The sequence below is a fragment of the Stegostoma tigrinum genome, chromosome 7, assembly GCF_030684315.1.
Source record: "Stegostoma tigrinum isolate sSteTig4 chromosome 7, sSteTig4.hap1, whole genome shotgun sequence".
In the NCBI taxonomy this organism is placed as follows: domain Eukaryota; kingdom Metazoa; phylum Chordata; class Chondrichthyes; order Orectolobiformes; family Stegostomatidae; genus Stegostoma; species Stegostoma tigrinum.
In genome coordinates, this window is record NC_081360.1 from 62,861,719 (window position 1) to 62,885,724 (window position 24,006).

The 24,006-nt window shown below is 39.8% G+C and overlaps 1 protein-coding gene across 5 annotated transcripts in view; it reads right to left on the reverse strand.

Moving 5' to 3' along the window:
* cobll1b (cordon-bleu WH2 repeat protein-like 1b) overlaps positions 1-24,006 on the reverse strand; it is a 169,081-nt gene that overhangs the window by 58,151 nt on the left and 86,924 nt on the right. Inside the window, exon 1 of one of the 5 annotated variants that reach the window (XM_048535284.2) lies at positions 23,124-23,232. The exons of the other annotated variants lie outside the window; for them this stretch is intronic. The gene's annotated coding sequence lies outside the window, so the exon portion shown is untranslated. Of the gene's footprint in view, positions 1-23,123; positions 23,233-24,006 lie in introns of those variants that run through there. 5 annotated transcript variants of the gene reach the window in all.

Sequence of the window (24,006 nt, forward strand, 5' to 3'; positions counted from 1 at the left end):
TTTCACATGCCACCTGATTTTAACTGAGTCTGCATTACCATTGCTCTGTTGGGAGTGCATTATCAGGTGACATTTCCACCCTAAAGCCACCAAAATCAAATGTTCCTTTTTGGTTCGTTCCAGTATTTCCAAGTTTGAGAGAGTCAGGAACCTGCACAAGTGCACATTAGGTCTGTTTCAATAACACAGAAACAGAAACAAAGTTGTACCTGGAGGACTCGTACCTGGGTCACTTAGAAGGATCAAAGACATCAAAGCGGCTGCAAGCCAGCTGTGGTGCAGCTTGAATGGAACAGACGCTTGAGTAATAATAGAAAGGCCAGAAGTTAGAAATAAGTATAAAGGATATTGGAAAAGGCTACCCCTTGTGCAGGTATGTAAAACTTCTTTTAAGTCAAAATCTTTCAAAAGATTCCTCAATTAAATTTGATATTAAAAATGCTACATTTCAGTTGTGAATTTCAACAAATAGTAGGCATAAAAGATAATGGGTTTTAAAAAGAAAAGATTTAAATTACATCCAGACAATCAAAAGTGATAAACGGTAGACCAAGCATGACCCAGGCAGCAGTGATTCATAACTTCACACAATACATCCTATGTTAGAAAAAAAAACTATTTCTTACATTTTATTATCTAAATGTATATCTTTGTATGCGCTCAAATTGTTGTTAACTATCTTATGGCATTAGTGATTGAATATTGAGGTAGACATTGTTAACAAGGACTTCAGCAAAGCGCTCAATAAGGTTCAGCTTTGGAGACTGATTAGTAAGTTTAGTTCATGTTAGATCAGAGGGAGCCAGCCAACTGGATACAAGATAATCTCAAAGATAGGAGACAGAAGGTGGTGGCAAGAGGTTTGCTTTTCAAAATGGAGGCCTGTGACCAGCAGTATGCCACAATGATCACTGCTAGGTCTACTGCTTTTGTATAATTTATATAAATCATTTTAATCTGAATCCAGGAGGCATTGTTAGTAAGTTTGCAGATGACACCAAAATAAGTGGTGTAATGGACAGTGAAGAAGATTACCTCAGAGTACAATGGGACCTTGATATGACTGGTCAAATGAGCTGGGGAGTGACAGATGAAGTTTCCTTTAGATAAATGTAAGGTGTTGCATTTTGAGAAGGCAAACCAGCGAAGAACTTATACAGTTAATGGTAGGGCCCTGGTGAATGTTTTCAAACAGAGGCTGAGGAGTGCAGGTGCATAGTTCCTTGAAATTGGAGTCGCAGGCAGATACGGTCGTGAAGGCAGTGTTTGGTATGCATACCTTCATTGGTCAGAACATTGAATATAGTAGTTGAGGCTTTTTTTTTGTATGTATATGATATTGCTGAGGGTACTTTTAGAACACTTCATACAATTCTGGTCACCTTTCTGTAGGAAGGATGTGTTAAACTTGAGGGGTTGCAGAAATTTACAATGATGTTGCCAACTGGAGAGTTTAAGTTATAGGCCGAGGCTGAAGAGGCTAGGATTTTTTTCCTCATGGATTGTCAGATCTTGATGTGATCTTATGGAAGTTTATAAGATCATGAGGGACAAGGACACGGTGAATAGCCAAGGTGTTTTTTCCTAGGGTGTGGGAGTCCGATCTAGAGTCCACAGGTTTAAGGTGAGAGGGGTAAGTTTTTAAAAGACCTGAGGGGGAATGATTTCATGCAGAGGGTGATTCACATATTGAAATAGCTGCCGAAGGAAGTGGTGGAAGTGGGTAAAATTTACAACATTTAAAAGGCATCTGGATGAGTATATGAATAGGAAGGGTTTAGAGAAATGTGAGCTAAATGCTGGCAGATGGGACAGCTCAGACTTGGGATATCTGTGATGGGAGAGTTTTTAGATGAGATCTACCACAGGTTGCTCGGAGAGGCAAGGGAGGAAATAGCTCGGGCATTGGCAGATATCTTCACATCCTCATTGACCCCAGGTGAAGTTTTAGAGGACTGGAGATTAGCAAATGTTGTTCCCTTGTTTAAGAAAGGAAGCAGGAGTAATCCAGGAAACAATAGGTCAGTGAGCTTGATGTCTGTAGTGGGGAATCTCTTAGAGAAGACACCGAGGGACAAGATATATGCGTATTTGGAGGAAAATGGGCTAGTTAGTGACAGGCAACATGTTTTTTTTTCTGGGGTAGGTCATTTCTCACCAACTGAGGGGTCTAGGCCCGAAACGTCAGCTTTTGTGCTCCAGGGATGCTGCTGGGCCTGCCGTGTTCATCCAGCCTCACATTTTATTATCTTGGGATATCTGGTTGGTTTGAACAAATGGGGCCAAAGGGTCTGTTTTTGTGCTGTGTGACTCAGTTTAGAACAGGTATGGCACAGAAGATTTCCATTCAGCCCACTGTGTCAATGTTGGCTCCCTGCAAGAGCAACTTAGAGTCATAGAGTTAGACTCCCCTACACCACTCGCTGTCCTTTCCCTGCAGCTCTGCAAATAATTTCCCTTCAGATGCTTATCAACATCCCATTTTAAAGCCTTGATTCAACCTCCAACTACCATGCTCTCAGGCAGTACATCACAGATTGTACTCACTTATTGCATAGAAAAAGGTTTCCCTCAATTTAATTTAATGTAATGAAATTTAAAAATACTTCAACGTAGAATGGCCAAATACTCTACTTATATAACAATTCTAAAATTTCCACAAACTTAAAATGAGAGGGAGGAGAAGCTTTTGTTCATTTTGACTACCTTAAACGTTCAACTACTGGGAGTAAGGTCTTTCATTGAAAATTAATATTTCTAATATTCCTCACACCCTCATCTTATGTGCTTCCTGCTTGTCCCTGGTGCAACGGGGGAGACAGCGGGGAGGGTGGGTTTAGTCCAAATTCCTGTTTTCTTGATCTGTATTCCTGGAAAAGTGTCTGTCCCGAAGTGGCATTCAGAGCTGCTTTATGGCAGGAAGCAAATCATGGGGTTGGTTAAATCAGCTAATTCTTTTGTATTCTACTCTCCCCTTTTGTTTTCCAGCAGGGTTTTTGATGTTGAAGACTTCTCAACTTTGTGCATGCACAGCTGTTGGCTTCACTACTCTAGCAACTGTTGGAAGTACAATTCTGCAGCTGCACAAGATCACTATCCCACACAGTGGCAGACTCCCAACAGAAGGTGTACACAGTGATGGGAATCTGACCTGAAAATTACAACTGCCATGACCCAGGAAATGGACAGGCTAAGGGTCAATCAGCCAGAAAGTCCCTCATAACATTCCAAGAGGAATGCTGATGAAAGTTCTGTCACTGATCTCAAAATATATTGTTTCCATTATGTCTTCTCTAAACTTTCAAGATTCTTCAAAAAATAAAACTTAATTTTTTGTAATGAGACATTGCAATGTTTCTCCTTCTGCAACTGCAAATCAACCAGCCCAAAGCCCCTAACTCCACTGGCCGTATCTATATCTATTCAACTCCCATTCACATAATGCTGTTATAACACTTGGAACATGCTTTAATTGCAGTGAATCAATCTTCTGGGAAACGGCCTTTTATTTGGCTGTCTCTGTGCTCAGCAATAAGTACAGGCTAGTAGGCAGTTTCTGAATGGTGCAACCCAATCAAAGGGTCAGCAGGTCAAGAGACTTGGTTAATCCACAGGGAGAGGCGGCAGCTGCTGAGCCAAGTTGGTAACTCAAGGTCCCCTCATCGTGGCGGTCTTTCATTAGTCCATAATGAAGTCACAAATTAACTAGGATCGGAGAAGTACATCGAGAGAAGCAGAGAGGAAACCCATGGATGACTGACCTCAGCAATTTCTGCCTTTCACAAACAAAACCCTTTCTTCGTGATTCTGATGGCTTCCAGCCTAATAAAAGGAGGAAGCCTCCAAGGAGATGAGGCCACTGCATGTGATGGAAAATTATTGCCTCAGCAGCAAATGCCATCAACACTATAGAAACTGTGTCTAGTTCAGGCCTAAACTGTCATAAATGGCCGCCTGCTTCCATGGAGAGAGTGTATGAGATGCACTTCCCTAGTGGAAGGACTGAGATAGGGTAATGTCTTACGTCCCCAAATCTCCCGGTCACTTTCCTGACTCCAATGGAGGGGCTTCCTTCCTTAAAATTACATTTGTGGAACATTCTCTACTTGCCTAGATGACCACCGTTCCAACAACACTCAAGAATCTTGACACCATCCTGAACAAAGCAGTCTATTTGACTGGCAGCCTGGCATTCACTCCTGTCAGCACTGGAGCATAGGTTGTAGACTCGCTCGCTGAGCCGGTGTGTTTGATTGCGGATGTTTCATCACTCTGCGAGGTAACATCGTCAGTGCGTCTCCGGTGAAGTGTTGGTATCTGTCTCGCTTATTATTTACATACCTCGGTTTGCTGGGGTGGTTAGCATCACTTTTGGTTCTGTTCTTCACTGATTTGTATATCGGATCCAGTTCAATGTGTGTGTTGATGGTTGGAATTCCGGTTGGAATTCCAGGCCTCCGGGAATTCCCGGCATGTCTCTGTTTAACTCGTGCTATTGTGGATGCGTTGTCAATGATGCCCACAATTGCCTCCACTAATACGAGTGGGAAATTGCGAACCAAAAAAAAACTTTATACTCCAACGCAAGTGACCAAGAATGGACAACCACACTGGAACAAGCCATCAGCCTACAACAACAAAACAGCAGAACAAAGAAAAGAATAGCCTTAGAAGAATAACTATCCAAACGCACCCACAACAATGACACAGACAACACAGAAACATGGATCAAGAATATCTCAGACCAACCACTTACAGACACTGAAAAGACCATCCTATTATGTGGACTGAATTATAACTACAGAGATGCCAAAACAAAACAAAAATGACTTCCTAGCTGCACTGAAATCAACATTAAAGAGTAACAGACTCACGGAAATAGTACAACAGACCATCAGACAGACAACAGTCCCAACACTGAGCAGAAAAGGTGAGTGGAACACATTCCACACAGAAGAGAAAAAAAGCCTTGTAAAGACTCAAGAAAGACTGAAACATGATAATCTTACCAGCGGACATAGGATGCATTACAGTAATCCTTAATAGAGCCCAATTCATTGAGAAAGCTAATACACTACTACCAACAGATGGTGACAGACCCAGCACCACAGTTAGAGAACTGGATTAAAACAACCATGATGAAATGACACAACTCAGGGGACATCAGCAAGACTGACTACCAAAAGAATGAAGCCAGAGGGATCCAACATATTGCATTTCTATGGTCTCCCTAAGGGACATAAGCCAGCAGTCCCCCTCAGACACACAGTCTCACTACCAGGCACACCAACATATAGACTAGCCAAAGAAATACAACGGAGACTGAAATACTTTGTGGGCAACACTACCCATTCCTTCCACTCATCCCAAGAATTCCTCAACATCATCGAGGACACCAGAATAGAAGATGAAATAATGATATTCTTCAGCGTAATAGCACTACTTACATCCATAAACATTGACACTGCCAAAGAGACAATTGCCACATTACTGAATGAATCAGGAAGGCAGGCAACTTATGACACCACAGCATCAACAAGGACAGCACCCTGAAATAGCTCGATCTGTGCCTAACAACACACTTTACCTTAAACCACCGTATATTCAAACACATCAACAGGACACCAATGGGATCGCTAATATCAGTGCTGATTGCAGAGGTGTTAATGCAAATGTTAGAACAGATAGCATTCCCCACTATGTAACCCAATCCTCTAGGTCCATACATAGGTGACATCTTCATGATTATCAGAGATAATGGGAACTGCAGATGCTGGAGAATTCCAAGATAATAAAATGTGAGGCTGGATGAACACAGCAGGCCAAGCAGCATCTCAGGAGCACAAAAGCTGACGTTTCGGGCCTAGATGAAGGGTCTGATGAAGGGTCTAGGCCCGAAACGTCAGCTTTTGTGCTCCTGAGATGCTGCTTGGCCTGCTGTGTTCATGATTATCAAACGCACAAGATTAAAAGAAACCCACCGACACATAAACAACATCCTCATCGGAATAAAATTCACAAATGAAGAGGAGAACAATAACTGACTACCCTTCCTGGACATAATGGTAGAATGTAGGAACGACGGGCAACTCCAGACTAGAGTATACAGAAAGTCCACACATACGGACCAGATACTTAATTACACCAGCAACCACATCAGCACGCATGAATGGAGCTACATCAGGATGTTATTCAAACGAGCCACAACACAATGCAGCAAACTGAAATTGCACAAAGCAGAACAAGAGCACTTGTACAGAGTTTTGAGAAGGAATGGATACCCAAAAAGCACAATTTACCATCACCTCCGCAACAGTCCACAAGGCGGCCAGATACACAAGTCACCCTTCCGTACATCAGACACATATCAGAGACGACCACAAGATTACTCAGATCCCTAGGTATCAGGATAGCCCACAGACCAACAACCACCCTGTGACAGCTACTGTTGAACAAAAAGGATCCCATACCCATAACCAATAAAACTCATGTAATATACAAAATACCAAGCCGGGACTGAGAGAAACATTACATAGGCCAAACTGGAAGAAAACTGACAATAAAGGATACATGAAGACGAACCAGCCACCAAGAGATAGTACCAATTCTCAGTGGCCTCATTCACACAGACAAAGAAGGACACAAATTCGACTGGGACAACACATTGTAGAAGCAAAGGCCAAACAGAGACATGCCAGGGAATTTCTGGAGGCCTGGTATTCCAATCGGAACTCCATCAACAAACACATTGAACTGGATCTGATATACAAACCACTGAGAAACACGACCGGAAGTGATGTCAACCACCCTAGCAAACCAAGACATGTAAATGACAAGTTTGGCAGAACACCAATGTATCACTGGAGGTGGACTGATAATGTTATCTGGCAGGGTGATGGAATGTCTGCAATCAAACGCACACCAGCTCAGCGAGCAAGTTTACAACCTTATCCACTACCCAAGCTACAGATCTTCTCAAAAACTTTAAACTGGAGGAGCACAGTAAGAGAAGTGTGTATCATCACAAAAGGCATTACAATAACTCACCAAAGTTCCCTCCACAGCACCATCCAAACACACAATCTCAACCACAGGTACAAGAGACCCAGATGCATAGAAACAACATCAACAAATTACCCTTCCAAGTTATACACCACCCTGAGTTGGAAAAATCTTGCAGCTCATTCACCCGTCACCGGGTTAAATTCCTGGAACTCCTAGATTAACAGCACTCTTGGTGTATCTGCACATAAAGGCTGCAGTGGTTCAAGAAGGCAGCTCTCTCCACCATCTTTTCCAGAGTAATACAGAATGGAAATTATTCACTGGTACTTAGGACTCAGGAAAAACGTTTAAAATGTTTAACAATCAGGGAATGGTTCATCCAGTTTTATTCTACACTACGTTTATTTGATTTTATTTCCTTCCTATAAGGTAACACTAAACAGTGGAATGCAATTAAATCCTATGATAGCAAATGACAGTATCTGAAATTTTTACTGTTGCAGAAAGTGTTGTGATTTGTATCACAACAACTGCACATAGGCTATGAAGTTCACAGGTTAGTTTATGCTAACAAACTCAATTACATGGGAAAATTTATAGTCTGTCTCGAACAAAACTAACTGTAACAGAAGAACAGGAGGCCTAGAAGTCACAAATAAATGCAATAGATCATGAACTCAATGTTAGACTGGAAGCAGCAACTTCACAATGATAGACGTCATTCAAATATTTTAGTCAAGACTGTGTCAGTTCTTACAGAAGAAGCTGACACACTGTAGAAATTCACCTCCCTTGCAGCAAGGGATGTTGATTCTGTTCTTTTGATTTAATTAATTAAAAAAACTATTATTTGTGGTAATACATTTATTCCCCAACCCTCTATGTGAATTACGGTGTTGATTGCAACTTTTGGAGAAAATAAACAAATCTGGAGTGGGAAACATTAAGATCCGAATAATTGCTGTCATTTTGGGACAGGCAAATTAACAGAATAATCAGGCATGAAGACATCACACACGACCAAAACAATGCTAGAACTGCAATACTTCTTTCCAAAACATGAGAAAGAAATCCCTGTCGACTATTTTTAAGTATAATTTCACCCCTTACCAAACTTCTTTCTAGTAATAATTAATACAGACCACAATGTACTGAAGACTAAACTCGGCATTACCTACAATTTCACCATAAGGACACCAGTCACAAAGTCATATCTCTATTGCCTTCCAAGTCACTTACATTCAACTTCAGTATTTTCCAGAATTTTTCTTTTAAAAAGGTTTCCCTAATGACTCAGCAGAATCCGGATTCAATTCCTGGTCTATATTGAGCCAGTAATCTGAACAGAAGGAGGCAAAAGGAATGCCAGAACTAACTGACAGAGAATGAAACAACATGAAAGGGAGAGGGAAAGAATAAGCAAAGAAACACAGTATTCTCTGGCTAGACGTCAGGTGACAGAGCTCAGACATGCTGTTCCCAGCAACTGAACAGTTACCTACAAATCACTTGAGGCTTCTGGGCAATTGGCAGAGAAACAGAGGTCACACATCAGGCAATATGGAAAAAGGATTGACAAGGGCAATGATAAGATAATCACAGCTTAAAGTATCTAATAAAGGATTTCAATACAACTGCTAATATTGTCAAATGCATTCAAAATACAAAGCTGCAAAGTCAGATCACAGAAGTTTACTTTTTAAATGGTTCCATTTCAAGCATATCACACAATGCTACAAATTTGTTCTTACATCTAACATTTCAACAAAAGATCCCACAGGAACTCAAATTTCCATTTACTGAATTTTTCTAGTGATCATAACCTTATACAAAATCATACCCTTTCTGTAAATACATGCACAAAGCTTACAGCAACTTATTAACGGTTTACAAAATAAAAATTCCCATTTATGAAATAGTTGGTAGACTCTCAGTCTGAATTCCTGGAATCAACCTTTCCTGAGTCACTGGTATGAAGAAGGTTACTGTATAAAGCAGCATGGAACTTATCCCTCTGATCATGATTACTATTTTCGAATAAAAATGATTCTTGGGGACACAACACATCTTCAAAACAGAATGTGGAATATTTGCTGTACTTACAGACATATATTGTTAAATATTCAAGCTAAGATTATCATCTTGTGACTTTCTTTTCCCTCTACTACAATGTTTTCCACCAAATATTGAGCATGTGACCTTAACCAAATGCCCAACATGTGGCCTGTGGAATGTAGGCACAGAACAGAATGCATATTCATAATCATAGCTATTAGGGCAGATCTTTCTGCACAAATACAAAACAAAGACAGCTTTATGTATTCCTTTAAATGCTGGGCCATGAAAGTACTGCAAATTACAGGAGTCATACTAAGGAACAGTGCCTTCAACACATGTATTGACTTAGTCATGACACTGGATTTCTTTTTTAACTTTTTTGCAGCACACTGTTTAAATGTACTAAACTCACTGAGAACTGCAAAATAATTCCATTTGAATGGAGAATAACAAATGCTTAAAGTTATCAAAGTCACAAATTAACTTTCAAATCAGATTATTGCAGTGACATTTAAAACAGGGGAACCATTTTGGAAACATGTTGATTCATTGACTTCATCATCAGGAACAGTGAGATACAGTAATGGCAAGGCTGTAAGCAGTGTTGTTCTCATCTATAAACTATTTATATTTTAGAATTGATGAACTGGAAGCAGGCAATAATAAAAACAAAAAAAACTGAAGCTGTCATGATTACTAAAGGATTTTAACTTGATGGAATTAACCAAAAGATTTGTAGGTCACGTATATTAATCTGCAAACTAAATTAGACGTTAATCATAATTTGAGCATTACTCCTTTATAGACAAAATAGGAAATTGTTACTTTATTTCAAGAATGCAGTGTTTTTCATAATATAAGCTAACTGACATATTGAACTCTGACATTAGAAATATCTGATCATTGTTGTTATCCACTAATGTAGCACACTAATGAATCAGCTGTTTAAAAGCTTAACTCCAAAAAGCTGGTTTATCTTAAGCAAGTATGTAAACTAAATTTAATTCTGTTCAATTTGACTGCATTAACAAATTTGTATTGAACATAAACTTCATGCTGAATAGGTTGTTCTGTTAATAAATTAACATTTTGCACTGTGACCTTTATACCTACACCTCTCTTCTAAATTTAGGAAAAAAATAAGCTTTGTACTAAATTGCAAAATTACAACATCTTTTCCCATTAATCACCACACCCTTTCCACTGGGAAAACAGAATCGGCTTTTGAAAACAATCCCCAAACAAGAGGAATCAAACCACCCAAACAATGCAACTCCCAAATCTAACGAATAATTCTTTCCCTCTTGGCACCAGATCAAGCAGGAATTAAGTAGTTATTCATAATTTGTACTAAAAATAGTAACTGTCATTTTACTGCAATATACATTTTCGAAATAGTCGTTTACTCTCACGTTTTAGCCTCCACCTAAGCCCTGCATTAATACCAGCCAAAAGGCAGTCAAGCCCCTCACAGTACAATTTCCCTCCCTTTCCTTACTGACTCAGAAGTGACTGCACTCCATCCAACAGCAATGGAGATTTGCAACGTGTCCCGTTGAAAATCTTTAGGAGCAAATCTGCATTTTGGCTGAGTTGTGTAGTGCAGGATTTTGGGCAATTAGCTCATTTAATTATAGAAGAACAAAAAATGCAAAAATTGAAGACTATTAAACTAGCTTTTTTTAAAAAAAGTTTGAGCCAACATTTGTGATGAAATCATCAAACTTTAAATATTTATAAACATGGAGAATTGCTGCTCCAAGTTAACATAGACAGAGTCAACAGAATTATGGGGTGGTGACGGTCCAGTGGTTTTATCACTAGACTGTCAATCCAGACACCCATGTAATGTCTTGAGGACCAAATCCTGCCATGACAGATAATGGATAAAATCTCGAATGAAGAGTCTGATAATGACCATTGCCAATTGACAGGTTTTGTTTTTCTGATTTCTATCTAGTTCACTAACATCTTTTAGGGATGGAAGCTGCTGTCCCTACCTGATCTGGCCTCCATGGGATTCCAGGCCTAGACAGCAATGCCCTCAGCCCACAAATTATTTTTTTTAAAAGAAAATAACAGATTCGTTCTATGACAGGATTCAATTCCAACTTTACAAAGGATGACAATGTAGGTCACGACATTGTCCGAAACTTTCCAAAAAGGTGCATTTTCTGATGTAGCTGATAGTCAATACCATACTGAAATGAGTTGTTGAAGAATTGCATATTCAGAGTTTGATTCAATAATAGTAAAGCTGTTACAGCTACAAAAAAAATTTTGCACACACTGGCTAAATGTAACTTTTTCAAGCAGAGGGTGGTACATGTATAGAACAAGCTTTCAGAGGACGTGATGGAGGCTGGTATAATTACAATATTTAAAAAGGCTTCCGGATAGGTACATGAAGAAGAAAGGTTTGGAGGGATATGGACCAAATGCTGGCAAAGTGGCAACATACTCTAATTTTATGCACAAGCGTATCTTAAGACAGTCATGGGTGGAGGAAGGGCAACAACACAGTATTTTGCAAGATGCAGTGGTCACTTCAATGACTTATTTTTTGAAAAGTTGGGAGTTTCATCTTGTTCAATTCCACAACAAAGCAACAACAGAATCAAGCTGGTGGAATACTATTTCAAGTTAGAGGCAGATCATTTAGGAATGAAGTTAGGAAAAACTTCCTAACACAAAGGGTAGTCGACATTTCAGATTCTTGCACTTAAGACTGTGGATGTTGGGTCAATTGGTCTTTTTAAAACTGAGATTGACAGCTTGCCTTCAATGGTCAGAAGACTGAGTACAGGAGTTGGGATGTCGAGTTATGGACGTACAAAGCAATAGTGAGGCCAGTTTGAGAATACAGCATACAATTCTGGTCTCCCTCCTATAGAAAAGATGTTGTTAATCTTGAGAGGATGCAGAAAAGATATACAAGGATGTTGCTGGAACTCCACAGTTTTGAGTTACAAGGAGAGGCTGAATAGGCTGGAGCCATTTTTCTCTAGAGCGTTGGAGGCTGAAGTGAGAGGTATGCACAGGATGAATAACCGAGATCATTTTCCTGGGGGGTGGGTGGGAAAGTCGAGTCTACAGCTACTGGGTAGAGGTTTAAGATGAGAGGGGAAAGATTTAAAAAGGACCTGATGGATAACTTGTTCACGTGGAGGGTGGTGCATGTATGGAATGAGCTGGAGGAGGCAGGCACAATTACAACATTTTAAAGGCATCTAGACAGGTATATGAATCGGAAGGGTTTGCATGGATGTGGGCCAAAATGTTCGTAAACTGGACTAAGTCAGATCGGGATATCTGATTGGTGTGGATGAGTCGGACCAAAGGTCTGCCTCCGTGCTGTTTGACTGTCCGACTCGATCTCTGTTAAATAAGGGTATCAAAAAATACAGGTGAAGGTGGATAAATGGAGTTGAGGCAGAGGCTTGCATGATCTACTTGAATGATACAGCCAACTTAAGGTGGCAATTTCTTTTTAAATTCACTTGGAAATTGGCATCTCCAGCTGGGCCAGCATTTATTGCCCATCCCAAAAGGCAGTTCAGAGTCAACCACACTGCTGTGGATCTGGAGTCACAGGTGGGCCAGACCAGGTAAGGATGACAGATTTCCTTCCCTGAAGGACATTAGTGAGCCAGATAGGTTTTCTCCAACAATCGACAATGGTTTCACGCCTATTATTAGACCCTTAATTCCAGATTCTTTATTGAATTCAAATTCCATCATCTGCCAGGGTGGGATCTGAACCCAAATCACCAGAATGTTAGGTGAGGTTCTGGATTAACAGTCTAGTAATAATACCACAAATCCATTGCCTCCCCCATGATCTTAGAGCAGGCTGCAATGACTCGCAGAGTAAGGTGCTCCAGCCAGAGCTCTTCTGCTCACAGTTCCTTTCTTTTTCACCCCTCTTTGCTCCAGTTTTTATTTCCCTCCCCACAGTTTATAACTTTTTAAACTACTCAACATGGAGAATGGAGGCGAATCCAAGGTGCTGGAGACAAGTCATAGCTGGAGCTTGGGAGTGGGAGCAGATTGAGTGTAGGCCAAGTCCGAGTCCCAGAAGCAAGTCACGGGCCAGAGCCTAGAGTGGGAGCAGAATGAGCGAGGGTCAAGTCCTGGAAGTGAGTTGCAGGTCAGAGAGGGAGCAGAGCGAGCCAAGGCTAGCGGGGGGTGTGTGGGGGGGAACGAGCTCTTAAGGTGAGTCCAGGACAGTGGCCAGCATATGAAGGCAGCAAGGCCTAGTGTTCTGAGGCTCAGCAGGCACAGACTCAGGTGGAAGAGGGCAATAACGTGAGTATTTTTAAAGATACTTTTTATTATCATTCTGGACTTCATAAACTCTGTATTCCCATGCTAGTCGTCTTTTAACTATTTCAATTCTGTGACATTTAAAGTATCTGTACCAAGGTACCCTGAACCTAAGATGCACCAGAGGCAAAATTACAAAATTTTCACTGCACCCATTTGAATGCATGTGACAATAAAGGCCATTCTAGTTCGATTCTAGCTCCCACATACACTTGCATATTCCTAATATGAACTAACTCAACTTTCTGGAAGAAAGCACCAATTTCTGAATGCACTTTATCGCATCACGTGAATAAATAATTCTTCGCATGAACATTCAAGTTGATAGGCGTTGCGGAGCTGCCTTCAGGAATTCTAAAGTCACGAATGGAAAGTGTTCTCCCAAACATTCAAATAAAGGATTCATCTTTGAAATTTTAATTGCACCACACAAAGAGACATGGGAACTCTTCCAAGCTCAAACTACCATGTTTCATTTAATATTAAAATAAAACTAACTTTGAAGAAAAATCAATAGATGTTTTGGAAGAAGATTACTACAAAACTGATTTTTTGTGGAATCATCTTGTTAAAATGAAGTTCAGTCTCAATTCCCTGCATTATATTGAAACAAAATTGCTAGAATTCAAAAAAAAATTAATGTCTTTGGACTAATTTTGGTTAAAATTATTTTCCTAGTTCTATTACTATAGAAATTCATTATTAAAGCTAACAACATAGTTCAATTTTCTAACATTTCCTGAAGAAATAATCAACCTCATTACAGTCTTCATTTTTTTTACAACTGAATCAAATGATTTTCTTTTCTCTCGACCTTCAAATATGCCAATTGTTATACTGTCAAAACACTGTGGCCACCTACATATTGCACAACTAAATGTATGCCACTCCTCTGAAACACTCTACAATTTCACGTTATTTCACTGTACCCACAGAATTGAGATTTTTATCTCTTACAGCAAAATGCAACATAACAGAAAACCTGAGTCAAGTTTAATTTGACTTTCCAAGTGGACTATGTAGAGTTGACAAAATATCGCTAAATCCAAAACCATTTTTGAAAAAGATACTCAATCTCTATCTAAATTAATACAACTCCAAATGAAAATAAAATAAGAGAAATGGAGAACTAGTACTGTCTTCAAAAAAATCATTACAATATGTCGCTTAAAAGATATGGTAGAAAAACCATTCTCATTACCAGGACTGTTGCTTTATTCCTCAGCCCTAATTTTACAAAAGCTCACTTGCTGTTAATTAAAACTTGAGTTTCAGTTGTAAAATCAGCTCCAAATGAGAAACCAACATTTACCAAAAGAGCATTCGGCAGGAGGTTGTTTATGGGATCATTGCTCTGAGAAGCTGCAGCTTGGCTCCACAGTTACTCGAGCCATCTTCTACTTCAACTGGAGGTCCAAGATGGCCCATGTCTGCAAGGACACCATGTCAAGAACTCTGGATAAGGGGGAGAAGAACATACTGAATACCACCATTATTCTGATGGCTACCATTGTGCATGGCTGCATCAAGCTTTGCATAGACCTTCAGTACCAGTATCACTGTGTACTGAGGTTCTACGTTTCCCCAGTATTATGGAAGAAAGGACTGGCATCATTGCCGCAGAACACTCCAAGTAGTTGGGCTGTTTTTTTATCATCTTCCTTCTGTGAGAAATATGCAAACGAAACTACCCTTGACCACAAGCCCAACAGGAAATGGTCAGCACATAGTGTACTTGAGACCCTGTAGGAAAAAGAAAGGGTGGATTGTGTTGGGGTGTTCCCTGAGCAACCAGGTAGAGACTGTCATATATCTCTTGCAAAGGAAGTCTGGATGCAGTGGGTTTTGCCGAAGTTCATCCCAAGCAGATTCATGATGCAGGACTTTGTGCTCTACAGTTTGTTCTCCATGACACACACCAAAACACCATCGTCTGCACCTGGAGGACCATTAAACGCAATGAAAGACTCTCTTTAGTCTTTCTGAAACTTTTCTGTCTTCGAGAGAAAGGGGTTGACCTCAACCAAGTGTTGGAGACTTGCATATTTCAAGTTCCAGGACTATGTGCTGAGGGATGGCACAAGCTTAGGGCATTTGCCACCAAGATGCACTGATGACAAACCACTGAGGAAAGTCTTTTTGCCGAAGTTAAATGGGGTCCATTCAGTTATTGGTGTCTTTGGTGTCTTAAAACTTTGTAAACATAATCTTGTGTAAGGAAGAATTGCCATTGGTTTGTTTTAGTGGATACAGTCAAACTCCAATGTTTGTTTGTTTGTTTCTTTCTTTCTCCATATGCTACGGTGTAGAATTGAACTGTGTGTAAAAATAAATGCATCTTAATGAATAAAAAGTTTACTTTTGAAATTAAAACAAAACTATTCACAGCCCAACACAAATGGTGGATGTTGAGTTTGTGACCTAAAATCAGGCTACACAGCCTCCACTATACTGTCTGCATTCCTAGTCACCCATGGGTATAAACACTCCTTTGTTATTTACCCACAGTAACGGCCCGAAGCCGCATTCACATTTACTAGTTGATAAAATGTGAGGCTGGATGAACACAGCAGGCCAAGCAGCATCTCAGGAGCACAAAAGCTGACGTTTCGGGCCGAGACCAGTTGCTCTCTTTTGGCACCGTTTCCACTCCCAGCTCTGCAATAAATGCTGAGATTCACACCCACACACCATTGCATAGTCTTCAATCTCTCCAATCTCAACTGCAAGTTCTCCTCTCTTTCCCAACTACAGTTGAGCTCCAATTTCTCACCTTCATCTACTTCCATATCTCAAGCCCTCAAAACTTGACATCTCTGCCCTGATTATCCTTTCTCTGTCCATTATACAGTGCATCCCCAATTATTTAATAAAAATAAAGCTATTGTTATATTGGCTATCAAGCACCTGGAATATTGAACATAGCCAGCTCTCAATATCTTGGTTTTATCTGTGTCAACAGAAAATCAGGCCATGTAATTTTCCATGAAGAAAGGGGAAAAAATACAGCTAAATAATTCTAAGCAATTCTCATCTTAAACTGAAAACTTACAAAATAAACTTTCCTTGCACTTTTATTTGAGTTGTTTAATTTTAACATTTTTAAAATTCACCTATGGGACATGGGTTTTTGCCCATCCCTAGCTACCTTTAAGGTGGTAAACTGCTCTCTTGAAGCACCACAGTCCATGTACTGTAGGTGCAACTACAATGCCATTAACGAAATAATTCCAGGAGTCTGACCCAGTGACAACAAAGGAACAGTGATTCATTTCCAAGTCAGGGTGGTGAGTAGTTTAGAGGGGACTTGCAGTTGGCGGTGTCACCATGTACCTGCTGCCCTTGTCCTTCTTGATGGAAGTGGTTGAAAAGTGTCGTATGAGGATCTCTGGTGAAATTCTACAATGTGTCTTGTGGATAGTACACACCAGTACTACTGTGCGTTGGTGGCAGAGGCACTTGTGGATGTGGGACCATTCATGTGGGCTAGCTTGTGCTGAATTAATACATCACTTGATTTTATTGGGAGAGGAGAAATTTGAATTAACAGTAGGGATAAAATATTGTGACAAATTTGTCTGCAAAGCTAAAATGACTTTAAAACTAACTGGTTGATCGCCTTAATGTTTCACTGTGTTTACTCAATGATCAGTACTGCAGGCCGGACAGATTCAAAACTAAGTCTCTGTCAGTTCAGCCAATCTTAACTCAGGTAATAACAAAATTAATGATTTAGATGAAGGAACAAAATATAATATCTCCAAGTTTGCGGTCAGCACAAAGCTGGGAAAGGTGAATGATAAGAAAGATGCAGAGTTGCTAGAGTGTGATTAGCATAAGCTGAATCAGTAGGCACATGCAGGCAAGATGAAGTCTTGCGTGGATAAATGTGATAAACTTTGACAGCAAAACACAGGAAGGCAGCTTTTTAAACTGCATGGTAGTAGTTTGAGAAAGGGGCAGGGTGCAATGGGACCCAAGTGTCCTTGTACACCAGTCACTGTGACTAAGCAGGCACATACAACAGATGGTGGAGAAATCAAATGGTACGCTAGACTTCATAGAGAGAGCACAGGAGAAGGGACGTCTTGTTGCAGTTGTATAGGGGCTTGGTGAGACCACACCTGGAGAACTTTGTGCAGTTTTGGTTTCCCAATCTGAGGAATGATGTTCTGGCTATAAATAAAATGCAAAGAAGGTTTACCAGACTGATTCCTTGGATAGCAGTACACAAATATAAAGAGAAACTGGATTTGTTAGGCCTATAATCACTGAAGTTTAGAAGAATTAGGGGATCTCATAGAAACCTATGAAATTTTAACAGGAAGAGATATAATAAATGTGGAATGTATGTTCCTGATGACCAGGGAGTCCAGAATCAGGGTTCGCAGTCTATGAACAAAGGGATAGGCTCTTTAACACTGAGGCGAGGAGAATTCTTTTCACCAGGACAGAGGTGAGCCTATAGGATTTTCTGGAACAAAATGCAGTTGAGGCCAGTAAACTGAATGTTTTCAAGGAGTTAGATTTAGGTCTTAGGGCTCAAGATATCAAAGGGCATGGGGAGAAAGCAAGAACAGGGTTCTGAGTTAGAAAGTCAGCCATGATCAAACGGAATGGTGGTGCAGGCTCCAAGGGCTACTCCTGTTTTCCATCTTTTTTATGTTAATAGGGGTTCTAGAATAAACGTCAGTGGCCTGGACATCAGGGAAGTGAGAAATAAAAGTTGTTTCCATTATTGCTTGCAATGACCGCACTGGTGGAACTGCATATCATAGAATCACAGAATCCCTACAGTGTGGAAACAGGACCTTCAGCCGAACAAGTCCACACCGACCCTCAGAGCATCCCATCCAGACCCATCCCTCTTTAAACCCTCCTAATCTAGGCATCCCTTGAACACTACAGGTAATTTAGCATGGCCAGTCCACCCAACCTGCACATCTTTGGACTGTGGGAGGAAACCGGAACACACGCATGAAACCCACGCAGACACGGGGAGAATGTGTAAATTCCGCACAGACAGTCGCCCAAGGGTGAAATTGAACCCGGGTCCCTGGCGTTGTGAGGCAGCAGTGCTAACCACTGAGCCACCGTACTGCCCTGATATATCTGAATCTCTCTGGACGATGAGGTGAGGGTCATTATAATTTCCCTCATCACATTTCGTCGTGAAACTCAGCATTAAAGTGTAAATTTAACTAAGGTAAAAGTACAAGAGCGGTACTAAAGTGTATGAAATGGAGATAAGTAATGAGCCATTACACCAAGGGGGAAAGGGAAGATTGGCACAACAGTATCATGGTGAAAGAAATGCAAGTCTTTACTGTTACAAAGGATTACCAAGAGGTCGTCATGTCTATTTAAACAAAAAGCTCCAATGTCCTTTTGGCAAATGTCATCCATTGATTTCATGTAAAATGTTACATTTTGAAAAAGGGCAAAGAAATATATTTATATGATGCTGTAAAACGTCATTAACATTAATAGATTATAATCCATTGCATGTTGCCAGTAAATAGCAATTAAGATCATTCTCAGATGCAAATTACATATTGGTGACAAACTAAGTTTTATAAACTAACTAACACTAGTCTAGAGAAATGAAGAAATTCAAATTTCAGGGCATTTAATTGTTCCACAGGTTGCATGAAGTTATCAAATGTGTCAAGGAATGCAAGATTTTTTGAATGCTTAATATGATTAGAAATAAAGTACTGAAATGGAAACAATGGAGATCATTTTAAGCATTCCTACCATGCTACAACCTAACAAACAATGTCCCAAAATTTGCTGATGATACAAAAGTACAAACGACACATTGACAGTTTAAAAGCACAGGCATAAACTTCAGCAGATTAGTTTCGACATTATCAAGCGTGATTTAATCCACTTTGGATCTGATAAGTATAGAACAGGGGGTACCTTCTTGAAATAGTGAAAGTCCAAAGAGACTTGAGGATCATCTACATAGATTAAAATATCAAGGCTGGTTACTGAAAGTCTAAAAGGTGAATGGAATGCCAGTCTTTAAATTTAAGGGGCAAGAATACAAGTTGAGGTCATGCTATACAATACCCTAATTAGATTATAACTGGTGTGCTGACAATATTCTTAACAAGAATATATTGGCCTTGGAGGGAATGCACAGCATGTTTACTTAGCATTGATTCCTGGATTTCAAGGGTTAAATTATGAGGAGAGATTGCACAGATTAAAGCCGTCCCCAAAAGCTTGAAGGATGAGGGATGATTAGAGGAAACTACTTGTGATGATTGAAGAGTTCAAGATGAGAGTGCAAAGTCTAAAAATCAGTCAGCTTTTTCAAGACAGGCATTAGGAAACACTTCATAACTAAAGGAATGGTTGAAGTTCGGAACTCTCTTCTTCAAATGGCAAGCGCCATTCAATTAATTGCTCATTTTAAATCTGAAATTGACAGATTTCTGTTAATCAAAGACATCAAGGGATGTACAAACAGGCACATGAAAATAGATTAGATTTGTAACTGAATTTTTAACACTTTGCATTTGTTCTTCACATTTTGGGCATCATGTGAATTTCACAATTGCAATTTCAGTTTCCCAGGGCATGGCCTACACAAAAGGAAGTTGGCAGAATGAAGGATTAAAAATCACTTGTCATTCAGGAGGTGATGTTCTTCACTCTACCCTTGAGAGCATCTTCTGTCGAAACACTCCCAAAACTATCATGTGTGTCACAAGCATGTGCCTGGCAACGCCAGATCTTCTGTAATTGCTATGGACCAATGGTTTCCGACTACGGCTTTCGACAGCAGGTTTAGTTGCCAGCTCTTCAATTAGTCTGGCTCTCATGCGGAAACATTGTAACACATTTTTATTGAGGCCTTGGCATTAAATTTTGCAGGTTCTCAAAATTCATGGTATTTCGGGGTTTCTCAATCACTGGTATGTTTTCCTACTTCCTCCCTGTCAAAACTGGGGCCAAATGGTAAGTGGCTAAAAGAGTTAATAGTTGATTTGACTTTTATCCATTACTCATCAATACTCTAGTTTGTAGGATTTGCCAGCTCTCCGTGTATTCAGGTGTAACTTAAACTGCAGAGACATGGAACAACGTCAGCCCGCCACCAAGCCAATTCTCTTGTTGTTTCTCGAGAAACTGATTGCAAAATCTTGGTGTATTGTTATTTCCAAGGGCTTATGAGCCCTTACTATAACTTGAAAAATATTTCAAACACTGACAAGGCAGGAGATTGTATGCATGAAAAAACGTGTTAGTAAATTCCATGGTAATTTTCACATACTTGTATGAAAAATTAAGTGAAAGAATCTATCAAATTAAATCAAATGACTCAGAAAAATATCACAAATCTTTTAAACTTATCGATTCCATGCTTGGATAATGCCTCACAGTTGGCAATGCAATGTCCAGGTTAGTTGCACAATAATGGCAATTAAATATTAACATACAAATTAACTTTCAAAGACAAACAAGTCAATGATGTAGGACTATAATACCATGTAATTAGTATGGTTGTCTCAGTATGTAAAATAATTTATACATAACAGTGCCTGGGAGGGACCAACAATGACAGCAGATATTTATACAGCAATTTTCACATATTACAAAAGTCCCCAATGTGCTTCATGGGAGAATTTTATTTTAAAAAAAGCCACGCAAGAGTAGCTGATCATTTTTAAAATGAAATATTGCTTGTTAAATAGCTATAATAGGTCAGCAAGTTCAAAGGTCATGGGTGAATAAGGCTGGGTGCAAGCCAAGCCATACACAGATAGAACATGGGAAGTTAACCATGACTGTGTGGTTGAATAGTTAAACTTAAAAGGAGCAAAGGCATGGATGAGAGTTTCAACAGCAAATGAGCTGACACAGAGAAGTATGATATACCATAGTATAAAGTCGACTTCACATCTGAACAAACAAACCTCTGTCAGGTGTACCATCTGGCCTCAAAAGAAGTGTGAAGGGAAGGAGTGTATAATTTTAACACTTTCAAAACATCGGTCTGATACCTTTCCTTTTATCTGCAATCTCATTAGTTACAAACTTCTGCTCCTTGTTCCCATCTGTCACAGATGATGCTTAAAACATTCACTGATTTAGAAAACCTGGTCTCTTTATTTTTGAACCTGCTCTATATGAATCGTCACCATTACCGCCTGTGGAAAAAATGCTTTAAAAACAAACTACACCTGCCTGCAGGGACCAGCAGCTAAAGTGTCAGTCAGATCCAACAATCTCTTGGGGGAAAAAGGCATGTCGATAATGCAAATAATTAGCTAAATAAGAATACTGTACCACACCCAACAGAAAGAAAACTATTTACAAAAAAAGCTTAAGATAGCTATTTTTATTAATTTCAGTCTGAGCTCTTAATTTACTCATTTCCTAAATTAAAGGGAAATAACGTTAAACATTCCAATTCCAATGAAAACAACATGGCAAACCTAAATGATTCATTGATCTTTATATTGAAAGGTGATAAATGAAAGGCAGGTCTGCTTAAAAGCTAATCACTCAAATGGCACTTAAAGGCAATACCAATATTTTCGGGAAAATATGATTCACAGCTTAGCAACGACTGTAAAGGTTTATAAATAGCTACTTTTTTGAAGTTATCCATGCTTAATTTTGAAAGGATTGCAGCAGGTTGGATTGCAGATGCAACAGATAATTAAGAAGGCAAAGGGAATTTTGTCCTTCATTGCTAGAGGGATTGAGTTGAAAAGCAGGAAGGTTTTGTTACAACTGTATAAGGTGCTGGTGAGGACACGCCTGGAGTACTGTGAGCAGTTTTGTTCTCCCTACTTGAGAAAGGATGTACAGGCACTGGAGGGGGTGCAGAGGAGATTCACTAGATTGTTTCGGGAATTGAGAGGGCTGGCTTATGAGGAGAGACTGAGTAGACTGGGATTATGTTCATTGGAATTTAGAAGAATGAGGGGGATTCTTATAGAAACATATAAAATTATGAAGGGAATAGATCAGATAGAAGCAGGGATGTTGCTTCCACTGGCACATAGTACTAGAACAAAAGGGCACAGCCTCAAAATTAGCAGCAACAGATTAAGGACTGAGTTGAGGAGGAACTTCTTTACTTGAAGGGTTCCAAAACTGTGGGATTCCCTGCCCAGTGAAGTTATTGAGGCTTCCTCATTGAATGTTTTTAAAGCTAAGTTAGATAATCTTTTGAACAGTAAAGGAATTAAGGGTTATGGTGAAAGGGTGGGTAAGCGGAGCTGAGATCATGAAAAGATCAGTCATGATCTTATTGAATGGCAGAGTGGGCTCGAAGGGCCAGATGGTCTCCTCCTGCTCCTGGTTCTTATGAAGCCAAAAATGCTTGAATGAGGGATCCTTTTTCATTCTTTTCAAATCCCACCCTGCTATGTTGCACCAAAAAAGCCTGGGATAAAATTCACATGCATGGTTAAGACTCTTCATGATAACTTCATTCAGGCACACAGGCACTGCACGAACTGTTGTTTTGACTCTGTGGATTTGTAATGTACTAAATAATATGTTGTTCTCCGCAGTTAGCCAAACAGTGTTAGCCTACACATGGACAATTGCTTGGAAAACCATTACTGACCAGTTCAACAATTCTAATTTAAAACATGCATAACAGTGGAAATTGTTTTAATTATTTTTACAAAGACAAGCAGAATGAGGTAAGCAGTAACAAAACATCCAAGTATCAGTTAATTTTTAGACAAAAAAAGGCTTACCTTTACGCTACCTCACTTCTCAACAAGTTTTTCTTTTGTTTAACGCTTTTGAAGTTTTCTTGCTGTTCAGTGGTTAAGAGGAAATGATTGCTTTTTCAACATACTCGGCTGACCTATCTTATAACCCCTCCCTAAACGTGACGTCAACTTAAGCTGACAGGGTGTTTCCTCTTCGCCAGTTCTCTTGATAGGCACTGTTTAGTTAAGGTACATATGACAACCCATACATGATTAATATCCGCCTTAACCAATTAAGAATCACCAACAATCAGCTCCATTCTAACACTATTCTAATAGCTGAAAAGCCTTCAGTTGCTTAAAATAAGTGTCGTTGGCAGCTAATAGAAAAATACACAGAACATGCTTAAAAATAAAGCACTGCCTCAGTGGGAGGGGGCAAGGCGGGCATTGCACCGTACAGTCATTATCTGCTTAAAGACAAGCCAATGTTAACAATAGGACCCATTACAAAATGATTGGCAGACTAATCAATCAGTAATGTGAGCAACAGGATGACTGCTAACCTCTTGTTTCTGGTTTCCACCAGCAGTCCACAAGGCAGCATATTCAAAAATTTCAACAAAAAACTGGGGTGGCACGGTGGCTCAGTGGTTAGCACTGCTGCCTCACAGCACCAGGGTCCCAGGTTTGATTCCAGCCTTGGGTGTGCACATCCTCCCAGAGTCTGCATGGGATTTTGTCGGGTGTTCCGGTTTCCTCTACCATCCAGGGATGTGCAGGTTAGATGGACTGGCCATCTAGAGTCACTGCAAATCTCTTTGTGCACAGGAAGGATTCTATGATTCTCTAAATGGCCGTTTCAGAGATGGTGCATTCAAAAACTTTTAAACAATGTTTTCAAACATAGCTCTGTGTGGCATGC